The sequence below is a fragment of the Penaeus monodon genome, chromosome 21, assembly GCF_015228065.2.
Source record: "Penaeus monodon isolate SGIC_2016 chromosome 21, NSTDA_Pmon_1, whole genome shotgun sequence".
Lineage (NCBI taxonomy): Eukaryota > Metazoa > Arthropoda > Malacostraca > Decapoda > Penaeidae > Penaeus > Penaeus monodon.
The window spans coordinates 7,854,297-7,854,526 of record NC_051406.1 but is presented as its reverse complement, the minus strand read 5'-3'; positions in this window follow the sequence as shown (position 1 = coordinate 7,854,526).

The window sequence follows — 230 nt, the reverse complement described above, 5'->3', positions numbered from 1 at the left end:
GTGATCCCATTCCAACAGCATTCAACATTTTTACATTAATGTTTTTCTTACATCAGTGATCGGCGATCGTCCTCTCTCTGTAGTACTGTTTGTCTGTTTGTTTTAACGGGATAGAGACAGGTGAGACGCGTCAATTTGAAAGTGCCCGCGTGGATTTGAAGATCAGGATTTCTTTAGTTAAGTAAACAAACGAAAATACAAAAATCAAGGTAGATCTGAGAGGAATCCTT